The sequence below is a fragment of the Amphiura filiformis genome, chromosome 7, assembly GCF_039555335.1.
Source record: "Amphiura filiformis chromosome 7, Afil_fr2py, whole genome shotgun sequence".
Classification (NCBI taxonomy): domain Eukaryota; kingdom Metazoa; phylum Echinodermata; class Ophiuroidea; order Amphilepidida; family Amphiuridae; genus Amphiura; species Amphiura filiformis.
Window position 1 is genome coordinate 35,884,667 of NC_092634.1, and position 22,036 is coordinate 35,906,702.

Sequence of the window (22,036 nt, forward strand, 5' to 3'; positions counted from 1 at the left end):
ATATAGCAAATCTCAATCAACTTCATCAAACAATACTGACCAAGATTGTGATGAGTTTGCTAATTTGCCTATGGATATACCTAACAATACAACAGATCACAGTCGCCTCACACAAGATATTCGTAGCATACTGCAAACCATATCTGATCAACTGGACAATCCAATCATTCAATCACAACGACTCAGTACCGTTAAAGAATGTCTCATGGGTATAAAAAATGCCAATAATGCTACAATCTCTTTACTTGACCAATCAAGGATAAAGCCAGTAAAGCCAATAGACAATATAGCCCTGGCACACTGAACACATTACAGCCACGTTTCAGACCAACTACAAATGTTCCAGGAAAACGCAAGAAACCAAGACTAACTGCCCTTCTGCAGAACAGAAGAAAGAATTACTCAAGTCCCCAGCTTCAACACCAACCACACCAAATCTGGTAGATAACCCATCTCAACACGTGCCTGGTCAAAGACGGTAAGCAAAAGCATAAACTATTCCCCTTAGGGAACAAAGCCAAAAGTAGATGAAGTTCTGTAAACATAACTAATTTGTAAATCAAACAGGAATCTAATTGATAACAATTTTATGCACAAAATATTAGTCTGAAGAATGTCTCATAATTCAATTTTCAATGTTCTTTACGATTATATTTCTAGCACACAAGAGGGGTCAGCCATGACACGAAACTAGTTATGTTTATATGACTTTAGGTTGTTCCCTAATATCATATACATTGCACGTCTGTAATAAACTAGTATTTTCTGTATCCAAGTGTAGCCCATGAACTCTGCTGATATTATTTTAAAAATACAGTGTTAGTTCCTTAATTTACCAAACTTTTGTGTCTTCTTGGTGCCTTTGAACGTCAATAAGAAACTATCGATATCCAGCATGATGTGACAGCGGTGTATAACCAAACATCATCTTCATGATGTATTCACTTGCAGTACCTAAAAGTGAGCCACATGAAAAACAAAGAAAGATGAAAATACGATTATTATACATAATGCAAACATAGTTCAAATGTAGACGGAAACATTCTGATACTTTCCTTTCTTCTGATGGGCAATGTGATTGTCTGTATCATATAATGAATTCTAATAAGTTTTATTTCATATTTTTCATACAGGTTTAGTCACACTGGAAGCACATTTTGGCCGCATACCCATTATGTCAGAAACCCACACAGTATCTCCACACTACCAACAACAATGCCACAGAGAAACATGTTTATCAGGTAAGATTATTTCTTGTATTTTAATGGATATTTCAAAAAAATTCAATTTGGTTCTTATATTGCTGTCAAAAAAAAGTAAAGGTTGTTGTAAAGAAGGCTGAAACATCACTTTTGTAAAATTTACATAACAATAACTCATTGACAACAATAAATCAAGCAAGTTTTCAAAGTATATGATTTGTTGAATGAACTTTTGCGAAACATCAACATGTTATTTTTCAATAATATGATTTAAATAATGAAAATTGATTTATGGGCTTCTTCGACCAACAACACCTACATGTACAATCAACAAAATTAATGTTGGCACACTCTGGCACCGAATTGGTCAAGATGGGAGATGCCGCGCTTGTTGATAGAAAGACAGCTTAGGCTAATAGAAATTGGCACTCCTTTCGTGGTGGATAATAATAAAGTATAAAACATGCAGGCATATGTCCGGCACTTAGGCAGGGTGATTCTTTGTTGGATTATTTTATTTGATCCTATTTGTGACCTCTTCTCATAATTTATTACTTTCATTGTAGTTGAATCATTTTCTTACGATCCGTGACTATTCATAGCATACCTTTGTTTCTCTGTGGATTTGACTAGATGGACATATTTTAAGAAAAATGGCTCCTATGTCCCTCCCAAAAATGGCGGGAAAATCTATTTTTAGCTCATTTTTCAAAATGGCCGCCGGTGACATATTGAAAAACATGAAATCCTATATACCATGACATGGATAGGCTATAATGATAAATAATGTGCCGTTTTCAACTATTTTTGGCATGCCAAACCTTTTAAGATAATATTTAAAGTGTTTAGAGGTCATCTTGATCCCTAAATCCAAGATGGCCGCCATTTCCATATTGAAAAACATAAAAATCGATATATCATGAAGTGGATAGGCTATAATACAAACAATGTGGCATTTTCAACTATTTTTGGCATGCAAAACCGTTTAAGATCATATTCAAAGAGTTTGGGGTCACCTTGACCCCCAAATCCAAGATGGCCGCTAGCGTCATATTGACAAAAACATGAAAATCTATATAGCATGAAGTGGATAGACTATATTGACAAACAATGTGCCATTTTCCACTATTTTTGGCATGCCAAATCTTTTTTTGTCATATTCAAAATGTTTGGGGGTCATCTTGACCCCTAAATCCAAGATGGCCGCCAGCGCCATATTGAAAAACAGGAAAATTGATATATCATGAAGTGGATAGGCTATAATAACAAACAATGTGTCGTTTTAAACTATTTTTGGCATGCAAAACCATTTAAGATCATATTCAAAGAGTTTGGGGTCACCTTGACCCCTAAATTGAAGATGGCCGCCAGTGCCATATTGACAAAAACTTGAAAATCTATATATCATGAAGTGGATAGGCTATACTGACAAACAATGTGTCATTATCCACTATTTTTAGCTTGCCAAACCTTTTTATGTCGTATTCAAAGTGTTTGGGGGTCATCTTGACCTCTAAATCCAAGATGGCTGCCGGAGCCATGTTGAAAAACTTGAATATCGATATTTAAGATGTGACACACATGAGGCCAATACTTATTTGTACTCAATTACTATACTATAGATTTTGAAAGTGTTACTTTTGTTCTTTCTGGAAAGTTGCACGGATGCATGTGATGGAGAACAGAACAGACACTGAAGAGCTACAGAGCAACCAAGAGACTGATAAGCTAGAATGCATGCTGTGTAAAGATCATAGCCCTGTAAAAGACAGTTTAGAAAAAGTATCCACAGAGAAATGGAAGAACATTAGGAACAAATCTTTACAATGGAAGGGCCTTGATAAATTTCAACATGTCAATACAACAGTGGAATGGGATAAAGGATCTAAGGGTTATTATATGCATGCTACTTGTTACACCACGATGTCTAACACACACTCCCAAACCACAAAACGCAAGCACAAATCTGAGAAACCAGAAAAAAGGCTGGGACGTCAGGTCAGCAATATATCAGCTTTCTCAGGACCTCCTCCCAAGAAACTTCGTTCAAGTATAGGTGTTCTGCATGATAAGGTATTGTGCGTGTGGTGCATGAAAGTTCCACAAAAGTCTGGTAACCGGGACAAAAAAACCCACTTTTGTTGCTTTCGACACAAGATGCATGGAAAAGGTTCAAGGCATACACTATCTACATTGCAGATGAGGATACAAGAGAGCGGTTAGATACGTTAATACCGTCAATCCCAGACAGCTAAACAGTATTTGGCTTGGAAATCAGATACCACCTGGCGTCAATACGTCAGCAATCAAGCGAGAGACAATCTCAGTGAAAATACAGAGCATCTACAGCATGTTAACCTTCGGGAGGCTCAAGCTTTGTTCTTTTAACATATCCAACTAGTATTATTTTTAAAGATCATGAAATACGCACCCTCCAAGGACTGCTCCAAGATTACATTCGCATTACTTCAAACTACAGGCACTTCTCCCAACTAAGGTCCAGCTACCTCAAGGAAATTCTGATCAAAAAATTTGGGAAAGACATAGGATTTCACGAACGTATTCAAGAGAATGTTAGTGAGCTTGTGTGTGATACAAGAGCTGCCAGTACATACATCGAGGCCGCGCTGTTATCACTGGAGCTCACTGGGAGTAACGGACGACCAGTTTGTCAAGAACGTCGCAACACGACTTAGAGAACATCAACAACCACTGTTCCTTGGTTACCTGGTTGAAAAGGACACAGGTTCAGCTGATGACAACCCAAAGGTCTGATCAATTACGTCAATCTTAGGGAGCGATCGTTATTATTTGATTTTGAGGGGGAACGCAAATTTTTTGTTGAACTGGGATGGGGGGTTGTTAAGTTTTAAACGGAGAATTTCGTGAAAATAAGGGGATCCAAAAATTCAAGTTCCCCTCGCATGCACTCAAAATTTTCAGATCAACTCATGTATGTACGGGGGCCAAGGATCATTGGTTGTTTTGATGACCTGTTCTCTGAGTCGTGTTGCGACATTCTTGACCAACTGGTCATCCGTTACTCCCAGTGATAACAGCGCGGCCTCGATGTATGTTTCGGCAGCTCTTGCATCATACACAATTACAAGCTCACTAACATTCTTCTGAATACGTTCGTGAAATCCTATGTCTTTTCCAAGTTACTTGAGGTAGCTGGACTTTTACTTGGGAAAAGTGCCCGTAGTTTGAAGTAATGCGAATGTAATCTTGGAGCAGTCCTTGAAGGGTGCGTATTTCATGATCTTTAAATATGACTTGTTGGATATGTTGAAAGAACAAAGCTTGAGCCTCCCGAAGGTTAACATGCTGTTGCTCTGCATTTTCACTGAGATTATCTCTCGCTTGATTGCCGGCGTATTGACGCCAACAATGACGCTGGTATCTGATTTCCAAGCCAAAGGCTGCTTGGCTGTCTGGGATTGACGTTATTAACGTATCTAACCGCTCTCTTGTATCCTCATCTGCATTGTAGATAGTGAATGCCTTGAACCGTTTCCGTGCATCTTGTGTCGAAAGCAACAAAGCTGTCCCGGTTACCAGACTTCTGTGAACCTTTCATGCACCACAAGCACAATGCCTTATCATGCAGAATACCTATACTTAAATGAAGTTTCTTGGGAGGAGGTCCTGAGAAAGATGATTGCTGACCTGACATCCTAGCCTTTTTTTCTGGTTTCTCAGATTTGTGCTTGCGTTTTGTGGCTTGGGATTGAGCGCGTGTGTTAGACATTGTGGTATAACAAGTAGCATGCATATAATAACCCTTAGATCCTTTATCCCATTCCACTGTTGTATTGACATGTTGAAATTTATTAAGGCCCTTCCATTGTAAGGGTTTGTCCCTAATGTTCTCCCATTTCTCTGTGGATACTTTTTTCTAAACTGTCTTTTACAGGGCAATGATCTTTACACAGCATGCTTTCTATTTTATCAGTCTCTTGGTTGCTCTGTAGCTCATCAGTGTCTGTTCTGTTCTCCATCACGTGCTCTTAACGTGAAACTTTCCTGAAAGAACAAAAGTAAAACTTTCAGAATCTATAGTGTAAGTAATTGAGTAAAAATAATTATTGGCCTCATGTGTGTCACATCTTAAATATCGATATTCAGGTTTTTTAATCTGGCTCCGGCAGCCATCTTGGATTTAGGAGTCAAGATGACCCCCTCCCAAACACTTTGAATATGACATAAAAAGATTTTTCATGCCAAAAATAGTGGAAAACGACACATTGTTTGTCAGTATAGCCTATCCACTTCATGGTATATAGATTTTCATGTTTTTGTCACTATAGCGCTGGCGGCCATCTTGGATTTAGGGGTCAAGGTGACCCCAAACTCTTTGAATATGATCTTAAACGGTTCTGCATGCCAAAAATAGTTGAAAACGACACATTGTTTGTTATTATAGCATATCCACTTCATGATATATCGATTTTCATGTTTTTCAATATGGAAATGGCGGCCATCTTGGATTTAGGGATCAGGATGACCTCTAAACACTTTAAAAATCTTAAGAGGTTTGGCATGCCAAAAATAGTTGAAAACGGCACATTATTTGTCATTATAGCCTATCCAGGTCATGGTATATATAGGATTTCATGTTTTTCAATATGTCACCGGCGGCCATTTTGAAAAATGAGCTAAAAATAGATTTTCCCGCCATTTTTGGGAGGGACATAGGAGCCATTTTTCTTAAAATATGTCCATCTAGTCAAATCCACAGAGAAACAAAGGTATGCTATGAATGGTCACGGATCGTAAGAAAATGATTCAACTATTGTCTCACAAGTGTGAAACATCGAGTCGCAGACTCGCAGTACCGTCCATGCGAACTTGGATGTAAGCTTAAGCTTAGGCCTATATCATGACGGTGTTGACGCAACTTAGAAGTATGATATATCTCCTAAAATTTGCCTCTGTGGGCCTACTTTAATAAATACGATAGAGTAGGCCAAGGCCTGTGACTGTGAATTAATTTAGATGCCAAGGCAAACAGATATCATATTCGTAAAGTCACCGGCGCTTGCAAAATTTATGACTGAACGCTGTACAATGGTTTATTCTCGATTATATGTATATCGCTATGGTTGGGGCACGTACATTTGTAGGCCTATTTGCATGCTTGTCATGGTCGACCTGGCTAAAAATCCTGGCGTTTGCGGGCCGAATGTGGCAACCCAAAATTTACGGTCGACCTGGGAGAAACCGATTTACGATAACTTAGGTGGTCTATCGTGTGCGATACGATATTTTAGGTCGACCTGGGATTTTTTTCTCCCAACTTGACCCAAAACGCCACTCTGGCATACAAAATGTAAATCGCCACCCCTCTCCCTCAGTTCAATGTTGATGAAAGCAATTTTCCATTTGGCTCTCCAGTCTCCCAACATTGATTGAGGGGAATGGGAGAAGGTACTATGTATCACTCATCAACATAGTTATACTAATTTCACTAAACTATCAGAGCGACAATGAAGAGTTCCAACATTTTGTCAAGGTATGCCAACTATTAATTTCATTGATTGTTGTCTACCCTTAATGTAAAAAATGCTGTTTGGCAGCTAGATGGTTGTGTAGAATTTTTTAATTTAAAACAATGGGGAAGTCTTGCTAGAGTATAACTTTAATTGTTCTCACTTCCAAAGACAAAATATTTAGATTTTTCACAACCCCCTCCAAAGAACCAATGCAATTACCAATAATGGATAATATAACTGCACAAAATGTTTTACAAATTGCAAATTTCTTTTTCCCTAATAGGAGCACATCATCAACATTAGTATCAACACCATCAGCAATAGGAATTCCTTCTGGTCTCCTGGCGACACCATCATCATTGAATAGACCGATTGAGATCACACTGGCCAATGGAAAAAAGATGAAAATCATAGTCGGAAACAAGTATGCTGGTGCTTGTGTTCCTTTAGGACAGCCTGACCCTGATATCGATGCTTAATACAAATGAATGTTCTTCTATAAGTTGTTTTAAAATGTAGCTGTGTGATTATGCAGGTTACTGCATTTCTAGCTAGTTTTGTTTCAAGGTACTTGCCTGCATTTGTTTATATTGCTGTGGTTTAAACATGTGCTACAACAACATAAGTTATGAACAAAGTATTGTAGGCCAGTCAAACTATGAAATCACCCACCAATAGAATTGCAACAGAATCCATTTCACATGGTCAAATCTTGTTAAAAACATACCAATGTATTACTCTTGTCAATGTCATTAGGATTTAGAAAAAGTATAGTTTGACCTATCTCTGATGTACGCACAGGCATATACGTATCAGGGTCATGCTGTCCTAACACAAGCACCAGCATACTTGTTTCCTACTATAATTTTCATATACACATCTGTTTAAAGACACTATATCTATTCATTGACCTTGCGACCTAGGCTTGGACGTACATACTGCTTCCGTAAATGTGACCATATCAGCATGTCCGGTATGGTAATGAGCATTCAGCATATTAGTGTACTGCTATCTACTGTAGATAGCATCAGATAAATGTGACCATATCAGCATGCCTGTATGTACATGTATGATATTATGTGTGACTATATGAGCATTCAGTGTATTACTATATACTGTTATCTACTGTGTGTCTTTCTGTACATAGGCCTGTAGAAAATAGCATTTACATGGTACATGTAATTATTGTATAGTCTTGTATCATGTGTAGAGTGTTAGTTATAGTAACAAGTGGGATACTCATCGATCCATAACAAAAGGTATAGAATTCATTGACAATAGAACCCAATGTTGCCAATACTGCGGTTAACTTCAGTTATGAATCAGTTTGTCTTCAAAAATGCCCGAAAATTGCTCAAATGTTTGTACAGGCTCCGAAACCTGTAATATCTTTGTTAGGATTTATAATCTGAGGCATGGCCTGATATAAAGGTTGGCCACCCCTGGTTTAAATGCTTGAGATAGCTCATCATAGCTGGTGTATCTCTCTAAATATCTAATGATGTAAATGCTGTAATAATACTAACATAAAGATACTTTGTATCCTCCTACCATTGTAGGATATTAAGTTGCTTGTAAAATGGAAGAACAATTGGAATATTATACCGTAAATCAAAAAACATGAAGTGTGTTTAAATGCTAACAGAGTTGGTGAAATTGATGTATTGTACAAATATATCTTGTTGCTCGTATAAGAATTGAATATTATGCTGTAAATTGCAGGAATTGAACTTTTATTACATGCATCTCTGAGAGTGTATAGCTACCTTAATGCTTGTATTGATGAAATTGTTGTTTTCTTAATTTTTGAATACCTTTGTATAGTATATGAGTGGATGTTCATCCGTAGTGATAGAAAAAAGAGTTTAATAACAGATACACTATTTTACACTCACCTGGAACATTTTCACAAGGTCAACTAGCATCCAGCAGATGGTGAATTGGTGATGACTGTGATGCTGTGATGATATCTTGTCTAGTCCTTCCTGATGACATCATATTAGGATCTTACAGCAAATAAAACAGTGGAGTGTTGATATTAAACTCTTATCACTATTGTATATTAAGTGCGTACATGTAATTAGTGTTAACAGAAAACATAAGAAAATGGATATATGGAAAAGGTTCATAAATTTGCAACCAAGTACCGGTATTCAAAAGACCTAGATATTCAACATCAATAGTGTTAGTTTTGAGCAAGTCATTGATGGTAGTAACTCAATATGTACAGAACAATTCATGTGTATTCAGAAAGACTGTTGAATGAGCAAACCCATGTCATGGAGAAATCTTGCAGGACTCAATTCGATATATATCTTTAGAAAGCTCACACTGATTCAGACCTGAATTAGAAAATCTAATTTTAACTGAAATGTTCTGCTACTTTGGATTAAAAATACTAACTGCATGGGTCAGAAACTCAGAATTGTGTATGTTACATTTGAAGTATAAGCAAATTTTCTCAGATAAGTGCTGCTGATTTTGATCATCTTTCATACCAGAAAGCACATTAATGTATATCATGATGCCATCAACATCAATAGTAGAACTTGGTCATGTATGTATACAAGATAACAGTCTACTTTATCCAATTATGAAATTATATCAAACTGAGTACAAATCATTTCAACTTACCATATACTTGATGGTGTATCATTTGAGAGGAGTGATGACACTGAATTAGTCGAGGTATCCAGCAGGTGAAATCTTGACATCAAAGAAACACATCATTGATGTAATGTCTATAAAACAAACAAACAATATACACTGTTAATTTGACAAACTTGTAGATTTTATGTCAGGATGTAAGTTATTTTTATCATTTTGATACTCATGGCATGTTTGTGGTTAAACAGAATGAAAGTTCAAGTTGAATATAATCTTTAGTAGTAAAAATGAAATTGTGCGGAAATTGTAATTGCTTAAAAGTATTTTGTGTTTCTACAAAAACATCATTTTATGGTTTGATAAAATAAAGATATTTGAGTCTTTCTCATTCTACCATCTCATTATATGTTGGTTGTAAAATGTAATTAAGCGCTGATGTTGATTACAATGTTGTTTATCAATGAAAATATGTTTATATGCTTGTGTGTTGATAAAATAAATGTATTAGATCTGCCTACCTGCAAAATGGAGGCAGTGTTATATATAATGCAGGTTATAAAATTAAAAGCATAAATGTAAAAATAATGTGGGTTGTGAAATGAAAAGCATGAATACAAAATGCTGGTTGTGAAATGTAAAGCATGAATACAAAATGCTGGTTGTGAAATGTAAAGCATGAATACATAATGCTGGTTGTGAAATGTAAAGCATGAATACATAATGCTGGTTGTGAAATGTAAAGCTTGAATACATAATGCTGGTTGTAAATGTAAAGCATGAATACAAAATGCTGGTTGTGAAATGTAAAGCATGAATACATAATGCTGGTTGTGAAATGTAAAGCATGAATACATAATGCTGGTTGTGAAATGTAAAGCATGAATACATAATGCTGGTTGTGAAATGTAAAGCATGAATACAAAATGCTGGTTGTGAAATGTAAAGCTTGAATACATAATGCTGGTTGTGAAATGTAAAGCATGAATACATAATGCTGGTTGTGAAATGTAAAGCATGAATACATAATGCTGGTTGTGAAATGTAAAGCATGAATACATAATGCTGGTTGTGAAATGTAAAGCATGAATATATAATGCTGGTTGTGAAATGTAAAGCATGAATACATAATGCTGGTTGTGAAATGTAAAGCATGAATACATAATGCTGGTTGTGAAATGTAAAGCATGAATACATAATGCTGGTTGTGAAATGTAAAGCATGAATAGATAATGCTGGTTGTGAAATGTAAAGCATGAATAGATAATGCTGGTTGTGAAATGTAAAGCATGAATACATAATGCTGGTTGTGAAATGTAAAGCATGAATACATAATGCTGGTTGTGAAATGTAAAGCATGAATACATAATGCTGGTTGTGAAATGTAAAGCATGAATAGATAATGCTGGTTGTGAAATGTAAAGCATGAATACATAATGCTGGTTGTGAAATGTAAAGCTTGAATACATAATGCTGGTTGTAAATGTAAAGCATGAATACATAATGCTGGTTGTGAAATGTAAAGCATGAATAGATAATGCTGGTTGTGAAATGTAAAGCATGAATACATAATGCTGGTTGTGAAATGTAAAGCATGAATACATAATGCTGGTTGTGAAATGTAAAGCATGAATACATAATGCTGGTTGTGAAATGTAAAGCATGAATACATAATGCTGGTTGTGAAATGTAAAGCATGAATACAAAATGCTGGTTGTGAAACGAAAAAATGCTGGTTGTGAAACGAAAAGCATGAATACATAATGCTGGTTGTAAATGAAAAGCATAAATACATAATGCTGGTTGTGAAATGTAAGGGCTCATATTGAAATACCCTACCACGTTTGCACACAGAAAGAAGGCAGGATACCCCTCGCTAAGCGTGCGCCTCAGGAAGCTCGGTCATAAAACAGATGGATTATATGCATCAGTGATACACCCTGCCCAGGATTTTAACAAAAGAAGGCTAGCACAGGAAAGCTGCAGGATGTCGTACACCTTCCTGTGTAAGGGAATTTCAATATGAGCCCTAAAGCATGAATACATAATGCTGGTTGTAAATGAAAAGCATGAATACATAATGCTGGTTGTGAAATTAAAAGGTAGCAGGTGATACTTGTGGTTTAAGAATCACCTTGTTATAACATGTGTATAAATATGCTCACCTTCAGCTAGAGTTTAATACATGTATCGTGCCTACCCCATTTTCATCAACAACATTTCCCTAATTTAGATAAATAGAAGATATTAATTGTTAAAGTTGAGCATTGTTCAATCTTGTTCCAATTGTGCAACTTGAAGTATTTTTACATTGTCTATGTACGGCACTTGTAAGCACAGATATTAATAGCAATGTTTATTCATACTGTAGTACCGTACTGAATAAACTATAGGGTCAATATTCTGTGAAGTGCACTACTGATACAGTAAAAATAATGCTTACTTGTATGTCCTGTTACTCTTTAAAAGTAAGTACAAGGCCATGCATAAAGTGTATTCAGGGGTTGAGTTTTGAAAATAACAGGCACACTACAAATCACATTTCTAAAAATGTTATGGCAGGCTGTCAGGTGTGTTATTAAAATACAATTAGTAAGAAGTTTAGGAACTGAGGTGTGCTATAGTTTAGGAACTGAGGTGTGCTATATAAATTGTACTTGGACAGGCAATTCAAGGTGTGCGGTGGTGTATGATCACACTCGCATGCCTTAAAACTCAATCCCTGTGTATTAAGAGTGTACAATATTATTATGCATTTGAACAGCATAATGCACTAGCCTTTATTGTTGAACATACAATCTGCAGATTTCCCAGTCATAAAGGTCTAATCGTAAGAAGTTCATAAATGTATTTTAAATAAATTGGAATATCAATGATGAATATGAACACAACAAAATAATGAATGTAAATAAAGCTGTTTACTTACTATGTACATGTTTTGTGACTGGCCTGTTTGATTGTAGTTTGTGCACATGAGACGTATGAACTAAAACTGAGTCCATCATGTTTTTGCAAAATATCACTAAACTGTAAAACAATAATGAATACAAATCATGAATTCTAGCATAGTTACGGTCATTCAAAAAATCTTTTGCTTCCACCCTTACAAACCACAATTGAATTAACATGGAAAATTATCCTCAGATTAGTAGATTACCAACCTGAATGAAGGAAGCATTAGACCAAGTTGACAAAAGAATCACTCGATGTTATGTCACTACTTGAGACTTACAAAATGTATGTTAGGACATGAAAGGTCGATAGACTGCCCAAAAGCACCACCTAAAACAAATCAATACCAATATCTCCATGGCCATGGCATATTGTCAACTGCTTAAGAAACAAACCATAAGATTTAATTTGATTAAAATTTGGTATAGGCCTACCGGTACTTATGATTAATATTTTTATTTGAATTGTATATAACCGGCCGTTCTGGGTGGACACACGCTTGGGTCCTGATGGGACCAAGCTCAAGCAAAATGCTAAAGCCAAGCCTTAAAAGCTCATAAGCTAGCGTACTGGCCTATATGAAGAGAAAAGAAAGAAACAGGATTGAGGAAAAAGAAGAAGGAAAAGAAAGGTCAGTCCCAACAAATCAATTGTACAATTTTGCTCTCAATCGAGAAATAAGAAATTGGAAATTTTTATTCCATGCCCGATACAAAGGCTTAGAATTGACACTTGTGTTTAAGAATGAGGAAAAAGGTATTGTTTTTAGCAGCTGTTGTGCATCTATCATCTCATATTACACGGGTGACATTATATTTTTTTGGTGTAAAACAACTTGGCTTCAACTCAATGTTTCAAAATAATGATGTCACCTGTGTTATGAGACGATAGATGCATGACAGCAGCTTCAAACAATTATACCTTTATTCTCTTGGGGCTAACATGCATGGCGAAGTGTTAAAGAATGCAATTCACTGAGTAGTTCTACACCAAAAATAATGTCGCTAATGTTATATAAGACAATAGATGCACGGCAGCAGCTATAGACAATACCTTTATTCTCTTATAATAAATTACAGTATTAAATAATGTTAAATAATAATATGAAACATTAATAATTTGCTTAAATAAAAGTTACCTTTTTCAGAGTCTTGGTTAGCAGCGACGTAGCTTGCAACACCATCACATCATCTTCATTCAGCATAGTGTTTAAAAGCCTCCGGTCACTTACTAATAATGATAATAACAATTTATATTAGATAATAAAATTAACATAACTAGATATCAAACTTATTTCTCCACTGGAAATGAAATACATTTTGCTCAGCTTAATTTTAAGATCACCTAGTATGTTGGTATATTTGTTCACAGTAGAAACATGGATCTGCATACCTACATAATTAACTTAGTTATAAAGTACCCCCGGTACCTAACTTTTTGACATTTGCAGTTTGGTCCATTTTTAGTGACAGAGTTTTTCTCTAAAAATGGCAAATGCAATGTCTATATTATGACATTGTGAAGGCCTATGCTAATATTTAGCAACAGAAATCATGTTCTACTATGAAAATTAAACATGAGTGGTTTTGATTTCATTAAAATGGATGTCTTTTCTTTATTAGAAAAGAGAAGACCTATTACTAGGCCTACATACATGTATGATCATGATTTGTATTTGGTATAAACTGAGGAGTAGGCTCTATAATAGTAGAACATGATTTCTGTCACTAAATAAATAGCATAGGCCTTCATCACAATAAATATAATAGACATTGCATTTGCCATTTTTAGAGAAAAACTCTGTCACTAAAAATGGACCAAACTGCAAATGTCAAAAAGTTAGGCACTTTAGACCCAAGTTAATTTTGTTATAGGTATGCAGATCCATGTTTCTACTGATAGTACTGTGAACAAATATACCAAAATACTAGGTGATCTTAAAATTAAGCTGAGCAAAATGTAGCTGATGAGAAAAAATATATAGCTATACCGGGGTACCCATCTATTCTCTTAAAATATAGGCCTACCGATATATCTGAACATTAGAAAATCCTAATCCACTCAATAGGGTTAAGCCGATTACGCTATTCAACGCTAGTCATCACTTGAATGGATTTAATCAGTGCAGTCCCTCAAACACGGCCTTTGATGTTTATGATTGTTATGCGACAATATCGATCATCTATCTTAAAATTCAATTTAAACAGACCCCCAGGTGACCCCTACCGAAATGGATGGTATTAGTGCCCTTTTGCATCGGTCACATGATCTTCGATTGCGTCATTGTCTTTTCGAGTTCAAGTTGATTTACTAGCGAAAACCAGATTGAATTCCCTCATTTCCTTCCAAAGTTACGGTGAATTTATGTATTTTTTCTGATCATGATTAGTAATACTGGCGGGTGTCTGCGGGACTTTTAAACCAGTGGAAATGATTTGGAAAGGTTTTCCAAGACTGGCAATGTTGTTTCTATGATCCGCCAAGCTTGGCCATAAGAAATAAAATTACCGGAAGTAAATCTTTTTCCTTTGTTTATGGTCACAGCCACAATCACAATGCTTTGTGGGTAAAAATGACGTCATTCCGCTTAGAAGTCATTGGAAGTCACGATAACGGTGGTTCATAACCGGCCAAGCTCAATAGATAAGAAGCTTAGCAAATCGATAGTGCACCGTTCATACCTGATTGCTCAGTATCGACTCATAACGATCATAGTACAAAGGGAACTGGGTTCGTGCATTCTCCTTCTATAATACCTACCATGGTTGAATGTATCATTACATGATAATACCCATTTGTATGACACACACACACCCGTACGTACGCGAACATGGTTCTGAAAAAACAATAGCAAAAAATCTACAAAGACTCACCAACTTCTATTGCATGTACACGACAGACTTGTGTAAAGTTAACTGCATGTTCAAGACGAATCTGACACGATAAATCGCCATAAATACGCTCTCTAAATTATCGTGCAGCTCATTTTCATACATGTTGCACATGGGCTTTGGCTATATACCGGTAGTCTCATGTCGTGCGTCATCTTATGAATAATAATGAGAATTTTACCAAGATCGGGTTTATATGACCTAATAATAAACTGGCAACTTAGTCAAATAGGGCCACTAGTATACAGGCGCACACCACTAAATAATCATTCACACTGAAATGCAGGTATATTTACCTTGAAAATTACCTCTCGTTTGAAACGTAAAGGAGTTTAGTGTTATAATACCATAACAATGCTATGCGGCGCGCATCTTTGAACTTTGGCAGAGGTAAATTAGACTTGCCAAAGTCGTCTTGTTTATTAATTTGATACGCATGCTATTCTTATTATTTTAAGAAAGAAAGAAAATAAGAATGAGAAAAGAAAAGAAAGAAGAAATAAAGAAAGTTTGTTTTCTTAAATTGTATCGAGATCCATACATGATAGAAAGACCCACTATATCGCCCGGTAGTCTCATGTTAATGAAAACAAATAGGCCTATCACGGACATTAATAGAAAGACCCCTATATATCGTCCGGTAGTCTCATGTTAATGGAAAAATATATCACGGACATGATAGAAAGATCCCCTATATCGCCCTGTAGTCTCATGTTAATGAAAATAATATCACGGACATGAGAAAGACCCCTTATATGGCCCGGTAGTCTCATGTTAATGAAAAAAAATATCACGGACATTATAGAAAGACCCCCTATATCGCTGGGTAGTCTCATGACAATGAAAAAAATATGGCACAGACATGATTGATAGAAAGACCCCCTATATCAACCGATTGTGTCATGTTAATGAAAAAACTATCACGGACACGATATCGCCCTGTTGTCTCATGTCAATAAAAAAAATATCACGGACATGATAGAAAGACCCCCTATAGGCCTATATCGCCCTGCTGTCTCATGTCGATGAAAAAAATATCACGGACATGATAGAAAGACCCCCTATATCGCCCGATAGTCTCAAGTTAATGAAAAAATATATCACGGACATGATAGAAAGACCCCTATATCGCCCGCTAGTCTCATGTTAATGAAAACAAATATCACGGACATTATAGAAAGACTCCCTATATCGCCCGATAGTCTCAAGTTAATGAAAAAATATATCACGGACATGATAGAAAGACCCCCTATATCGCCCGCTAGTCTAATGACAATGAAAACAAATATCACAGACATTATAGAAAGACCTCTATATCGCCCGGTAGGCTCATGTTAATGAAAAAATATCACGGACATTATAGAACTACCCCCTATATCGCCCGGTAGTCTCATGTTAATGAAAAAATATATCACGGACATTATAGAAAGACCCCCTATATCGCACGGTAGTCTCATGTTAATGAAAAAATATATCACGGACATGATAGAAAGACCCCCTATATCGCCCGCTAGTCTCATGTTAATGAAAACAAATATCACGGACATTATAAAAAGACTCCCTATATCGCCCGGTAGTCTCATGTTAATGAAAAAAAATATCACGGACATGATAGAAAGATCCCCTATATCGCCCGGTAGTCTCATGTTAATGAAAACAAATCACGGACATTATAGAAAGACCCCCTATATCGCCCGGTAATCTCATGACAATGAAAAAAATATGGCACGGATATGATAGAAAGACCCCCTATATCGCCCGGTTGTCTCATGTTAATGAAAAAATCTATCGCGGACAAATGATAGAAAGACCCCCTATATCGCCCGGTAGTCTCATGTTAATGAAAATAAATATCGTGGACATTTTAGAAAGACCCCTATTATATCGCCCGCTAGTCTCATGTTAATGAAAAAAATATCACGGACATGATAGAAAGCCCCCTATATGGCCCGGTAGTCTCATGTTAATGAAAAAATATCACGGACATGATAGAAAGACCCCCGATATAGCCCAGTAGTCTCATGTCAATGAAAAAATATCACGGACATGATAGAAAGACCCCTATATCGCAAGGTAGTCTCATGTTAATGAAAAAATATCACGGACATGATAGAAAGACCCTCTATATGGAGGGGGTTCTCCCTGGTTGAAGGTATACGGGGATGTGCCACGGTTTTGGGGTACCTTTTCAGTAATTTTGGTATATCGATGGGTGGGTTTTCAGTGGAGACCAATGCGCCCAATTGGGCGCATTTGGGCAAAAGTTCCCCTAAAAGCACCCAATTAAGGCAAATTTGGGTGCTTTTGGGTGTTTTTTGTGGAAAATTGGTATACTGATGGGTGGCAAGAAGAAGAGGGGGGCCCGGTAGTCTCATGTTAATGAAAACAAATATCACGGACATGATAGAAAGACCCCCTATATCGCCTGGTAGTCTCATATCAATAAAAACAATATCACGGACATGATAGAAAGACCCCGATATCGCCCGGTAGTCTCATGTTAATGAAAAAATATACTCATGGACATGATAGAAGACCCCCTATATCGCCCGGTAGTCTCATGTTAATGTAAAAAAAATACTCACGGACATGATAGAAAGACCCTATATCGCCCGCTAGTCTCATGTTAATGAAAACAAATATCGTGGACATTTTAGAAAGACCCCTATATATCGCCCGCTAGTCTCATGTTAATGAAAAAAATATCACGGACATGATAGAAAGACCCCTATAGGCCTATGGCCCGGTAGTCTCATGTCGATGAAAAAAATATCACGGACATGATAGAAAGACCCCTATATCGCCCGGTAGTCTCATGTTAATGAAAAATATATCACGGACATGATAGAAAGACCCCTATATCGTCCGCTAGTCTCATGTTAATGAAAACAAATATCACGGACATTATAGAAAGACCCCCCCTATATGGCCCGGTAGTCTCATGTTAATGAAAAAAATATCACGGACATGATAGAAAGACCCCCTATATCGCCCGGTAGTCTCATGTCAATGAAAAAAATATCAAGGACATGATAGAAAGACCCCGATATCGCCCGGTAGTCTCATGTCAATGAAAAAAATATCACGGATACGATAGAAAGACCGCCGATATCGCCCGGTAGTCTCATGTCAATGAAAAAAAAATATCACGGTCATGATAGAAAGACCCCGATATCGCCCGGTAGTCTCATGTTAATGAAAAATCACGGACATGATAGAAAGACCCCTATATCGCCCGGTAGTCTCTTGTTAATGAAACAAAATATCACGGACATTATAGAAAGACCCCTATATCGCTGGGTAGTCTCATAACAAAAAAAAAAAATATCACGGACATGAAAGAAAGACCTCCTATCGCCCGGTTGTCTCATGTTAATAAAAAAAATATCACGGACATGATAGAAAGACCCCCTATATCGCCCGGTAGTCTAGTGTTAATGAAAACAAATATCATTATAGAAAGACTCCCTATATCGCCCCATAGTCTCATGTTTATGAAAAAATATATCACGGACATTATAGAACGACCCCTATATCGCACGGTAGTCTCATGTTAATGAAAAAAAATATATCACGGACATGATAGAAAGACCCCTATATCACATGTTAATGAAAACAAATATCACGGACATGATAGAAAGACCCCCTATATCGCCCGGTAGTCTCATATTAATGAAAAAAAAAAGTCACGGACATTATAGAAGGACCCCCTATATCGCCCCGTAGTCTCATGTTAATGAAAAAATATATCACGGACATTATAGAAAGACCCCGTATATCGCACGGTTGTCTCATGTTAATGAAAAAATATCACGGACATGATATAGAAAGACCCCCTATATCGCCCGCTAGTCTCATGTTAATGAAAACAAATATCACGGACATTATAGAAAGACCCCCTATATCGCCCGGTAGTCTCATGTTAATGAAAAAAAATATCACGGACATGATAGAAAGACCCCCTATATGGCCCGGTAGTCTCATGTTAATGAAAAAAATATCACGGACATGATAGAAAGACCCCTATATGGCCCGGTAGTCTCATGTTAATGAAAAAAAAATATCACGGACATGATAGAAAGACCCCCTATATGGCCCGGTAGTCTCATGTTAATGAAAAAAAAATATCACGGACATGATAGAAAGACCCCCGATATCGCCCGGTAGTCTCATGTCAATGAAAAAAATATATCACGGACATTATAGAAAGACCCCTATATCGCCCGGTAGTCTCATGTTAATGAAAAAAAATATCACTGACATGATAGAAAGACCCCTTATATCGCCCGGTAGTCTCATGTTAAATATCACGGACATTATAGAAAGACCCCCTATATCGCCCGCCAGTCTTATGTTAATGAAAAAAATATCACGGACATAATAGAAAGACCCCCTATATATATGGCCCGGTAGTCTCATGTTAATGAAAAAATATCACGGACATGATAGAAAGACCCCCTATATGGCCCGGTAGTCTCATGTTAATGAAAAAAATATCACGGACATGATAGAAAGACCCCCTATATCGCCCGGTAGTCTCATGTCAATGAAAAAATATCACGGACATGATAGAAAGACCCCGATATCGCCCGGTAGTCTCATGTCATTGAAAAAAAAAATATCACGGACATGATAAGAGACCCCCGATATCGCCCGGTAGTCTCATGCTAATGAAAAATCACGGACATGATAGAAAGACCCCTATATCGCCCGGTAGTCTCTTGTTAATGAAACAAAATATCACGGACATTATAGAAAGACCCCTATATCGCTGGGTAGTCTCATGACAATGAAAAAATATCACGGACATGAAAGAAAGACCTCCTATCGCCCGGTTGTCTCATGTTAATGAAAAAATATCACGGACATGATAGAAAGACCCCTATATCGCCCGGTAGTCTCATGTTAATGAAAACAAATATCACGGACATTATAGAAAGACTCCCTATATCGCCCCATAGTCTCATGTTTATGAAAAAATACATCACGGACATTATAGAAAGACCCCCTATATCGCACGGTAGTCTCATGTTAATGAAAAAATATATCACGGACATGATAGAAGACCCCTATATCGCCCGGTAGTCTCATGTTAATGAAAACAAATATCACGGACATGATAGAAAGACCACCTATGTCGCCCGGTAGTCTCATGTTAATGAAAAAAAATATCACGGACATTATAGAAGGACCCCTATATCGCCCGGTAGTCTCTTGTTAATGAAAAAATATATCACGGACATGATAGAAAGACCCCCTATATCGCTGGGTAGTCTCATGACAATGAAAAAATATATGGCACGGACATGATAGAAAGACCCCCTATATCGCCCGGTTGTCTCATGTTAATGAAACAACTATCAGTAGGACATGATAGAAAGACCCCCTATATCGCCCGCTAGTCTCATGTTAATGAAAACAAATATCACGGACATTATAAAAAGACTCCCTATATCGCCCGGTAGTCTCATGTTAATGAAAAAAAAATATCACGGACATTATAGAAGGACCCCCTATATCGCCCGGTAGTCTCTTGTTAATGAAAAATATATCACGGACATGATAGAAAGACCCCCTATATCGCTGGGTAGTCTCATGACAATGAAAAATATATGGCACGGACATGATAGAAAGACCCCTATATCGCCCGGTTGTCTCATGTTAATGAAACAACTATCAGTAGGACATGATAGAAAGACCCCCTATATCGCCCGCTAGTCTCATGTTAATGAAAACAAATATCACGGACATTATAAAAGACTCCCTATATCGCCCGGTAGTCTCATGTTAATGAAAACAAATATCACGGACATTATAGAAAGACCCCTATATCGCCCGGTAGTCTCATGTTAATGAAAAAATATCACTGACATGATAGAAAGACCCCTTATAACGCCCGGTAGTCTCATGTTAAATATCACGGACATTATAGAAAGACCCCCTATATCGCCCGGTTGTCTCATGTTAAATATCACGGACATTATCGAAAGACCCCCTATATCGTCCGGTAGTCTCATGACAATGAAAAAAAATATATCACGGATATGATAGAAAGACTCCCTATATCGCCCGCTAGTCTCATGTTAATGAAAACAAATATCACGGACATTATCGAAAGACCCCCTATATCGCCCGCCAGTCTTATGTTAATGAAAAAATATATCACGGACATGATAGATGTAGGGAGAGCGTGGTGCAATGGTTAGGTAGGGAGAGCGTGGCGCAATGGTTAGGGTACTTGCCTTTAGTGCATGAGGTCCCGGGTTCGATTCCCGGCGGTGGCGATTTGCTGGGATATTGACTTGGAAAAAAAAGTCTGAAATTAATTGGCAACTTCTGTAGATTAAATTCAGACTTTCACTCTCCCCATGGTTCATTTAGAATTGGGTAAATGAATCATGAAAGTACTCCGTCCTTCGGAGGGGACGTTAAGCCGTCGGTCCCGTGTACAGAGAGCCATACCTGTCCATGTATCTCGCAGCCAGTTTCGAAAAGAGTAGGGTGTTAACCCCTGACTGTTCCCAACCCGTCCCGGTGTTCAAATGGACCCCAATGGAAATAAGCTTCAATAGAGGCTTTCTTGGGTTATCCAGGGTTGTCAAAAAAAAACCACCCGAACAAATCAAATTAAATAGAAAGACCCCCTATATCGCCCGGTTGTCTTATGTTAATGAAAAAACTATCACGGACATGATAGAAAGACCCCTATATCGCCCGGTAGTCTCATGTTAATGAAAACAAATATCATGGACATTATAGAAAGACCCCTCGCCAGGTAGTCTCATGTTAATGGCAAAATATATCACGGACATTATAGAAAGACCCCCTATATCGCCCGGTAGTCTCATGAAAATGAAAAAAAATATCACGGACATGAAAGAAAGACCCCCTA

At 37.1% G+C, this 22,036-nt stretch overlaps 2 long non-coding RNA genes across 2 annotated transcripts; one reads left to right on the forward strand and one right to left on the reverse strand.

Annotated features, from left to right (window-relative positions):
* The first annotated feature begins 414 nt into the window (after positions 1 to 414).
* LOC140157075 (uncharacterized) lies at positions 415 to 7,730 on the forward strand. Its single transcript, XR_011859630.1, has 3 exons — positions 415 to 478; positions 1,134 to 1,241; positions 6,981 to 7,730. It is a non-coding gene; the product is annotated as an uncharacterized lncRNA (long non-coding RNA).
* On the reverse strand, positions 601 to 15,259 carry LOC140157074 (uncharacterized). The gene is made up of 7 exons (XR_011859629.1): positions 15,127 to 15,259; positions 13,392 to 13,483; positions 12,228 to 12,328; positions 11,467 to 11,525; positions 9,332 to 9,438; positions 8,593 to 8,703; positions 601 to 954 (listed from the first exon to the last, which is right to left on the reverse strand). It is a non-coding gene; the product is annotated as an uncharacterized lncRNA (long non-coding RNA).
* Between the last annotated feature and the right edge of the window lie 6,777 nt (positions 15,260 to 22,036).